Source organism: Eptesicus fuscus, chromosome 7 (genome assembly GCF_027574615.1).
Source record: "Eptesicus fuscus isolate TK198812 chromosome 7, DD_ASM_mEF_20220401, whole genome shotgun sequence".
NCBI lineage: Eukaryota > Metazoa > Chordata > Mammalia > Chiroptera > Vespertilionidae > Eptesicus > Eptesicus fuscus.
This window is the reverse complement of record NC_072479.1, coordinates 66971026-66973193: the sequence shown is the minus strand read 5'-3', so window position 1 is coordinate 66973193 and position 2168 is coordinate 66971026.

Below are 2168 nucleotides of genomic sequence, written 5' to 3'. Positions count from 1 at the left end.
CAATTACTATGTACTGTTTGCTTTTCCATAGCACCTACTGACATCAATCACTTTGATTTATTTATCATATTTATCGTTCACTGCTGGTCACTAGTTGCTCAAGTGTAAGCCACATTAAGGGAGGAATCTTTGACTATTCTCTCAATGTACATCCAAAGGCCTTAAGTAATATTTGAGTTTTAGAATAAGTATTACTGGAATGATGGAATGTGTACTTAGGTTGAAGCTTCACTCCACTTGTGTTAATAGGTACCACCACGGTTTCACCTGGAGCCAGCAGCAGCTCACAGAAAACCAAGCCAGGTAGGATACGCTAATTAAATTCACCAGTTGAGAGGATTGGAGTCACAGAGTTCTAATTTAAACAACGGAATATCAAAATAGTTCACATAACTGGCTAGTAACACTTAGCAAGATGACTGCACCATCTGCCTTTTTCCTCCTTTAGGCACCTCTGTCCCATCAGGGAGCCCAGGGACTGGAAGTGAAACAGGTGAGGGCAACACAAGGTGTGCTTCATATGCACTGGGATCTATAGAAAGGGGCTCCTACAGCAAAAATGACCGACAGGTGGTCAGAAAGGAAGTTGTTCAAAGTCATTGACAGTTCACTTCCTGTAGGAACAGAGATTCTCAGGCAAGTTCTTTGCCATTCAATCTAACTTAGCTAGTTCAGTTTGAAGGCAGAGCTTATGCTGTGTTGATGCCTTTATATTTTTCATTTTTATAACCAATATACCAGGGAGATCCTTCACAGGTAAGTTAAAAATAATTAAAAAAACTCCATATATAAATTCATAGTTAATAGACCTACTCTGATAAAATATCAAGATCATTCTTGCCCTAATATCACAAATTCTCAGACCTCAGTTCATCAATTTCTTCCTTCAGAAGCCACAACCTCAACGGAAGGCAGTGGCACTCCTGGAACTGGATCCAGACCTGGTGAGTTGAGTACCACCGTTTTGGGCTTTATCATAAGTTATATCTCCTCATAAGGTCACCTGCTGGGAAATGTACTTTTCTACCGTGTGCTTCCATTTGCTACAATTTTTTTTAAATTTAAAATATAAAAAAGCTCTCAGTACTGGCTTTTAGCCTCACAGTTCTTATTCCTAAATAAGCTGTTGATAAAATCAGTATAAGAGGCTTGTCCTGTTAGGACATACAGATCACTAAGCTGTCAGAGGGACTTTAGAAGTATTACCCATATTGGAGGAAGAGAAAGCAATGTGAACTATTCAAGGCACCTATCAATATATATAAAAAAGGCTAATATGCTAAGTGTCCAAACGCCCGACCAGGTGCTATGATGCGCACTGACCACCAGGGGCAGAACTCATCACAGGAACTGCTGTGATGCGCACTGGCACCACACACCTGGTGCCCACAAAGCAACACTAGGCTTCTCCCAAGTGGGACACAGACCCCGACACCACTCTAGAGTGACCACCCACCAAATCGGAGCCAATGCTACCGAGACCTCATGGCACAAAATGTGGCCCACAATCCAGTCCAGCCTTGAAAAGGTCGCTGTTGGCACTGGGTAATGATGTCACATAGCTATCTGGCTTCCTCTCCCTGGCGAAGACTAGCCTCCTTGTAGTTTCTTCAGCCCAGGAACATAACTTGCTTTATAGCCAGGTGCAAAACATTTTACACTGTATCCAAATGTCTGTGATGCGTTTTCCCATGCCTCATCTCATTTGATCCTCACAGAAGTCCTGGTGTAGGTAGATAGGAGACTATTTTCTTTACATTAGCTGGAAAATGAAGATTTAGGTAAATTAGAAACTTGAAACAACTGAAAAGAAGTAAGAAATGGTGGACCATGAAAATGACTTCAGGTTTTCTCACTGCACAGAATATAGTCAAACACTGCTGCAGTTAAATATTTTACCCTTTGTTGTCCCTGAGTGATCTACAATAATAATCTGCTTCATGTTGATATTTACTGCTGTGTTGCTGACAATTACCTGAAAGATCAGTTGGGGTGCTTCACTGGACTGGAAAAAAATTTAGCTACATCAGAAAGCAGGTCTAATTAAGCAAGTTTATTCTATATAGATAAAAGGGTAAGTTGACTTGCACATGTGTGATACATATAAAACTCTTGCTGGTGCCAATTGCACACATGTGTTTTGATCGATCATTGTCAATTGTGAACTT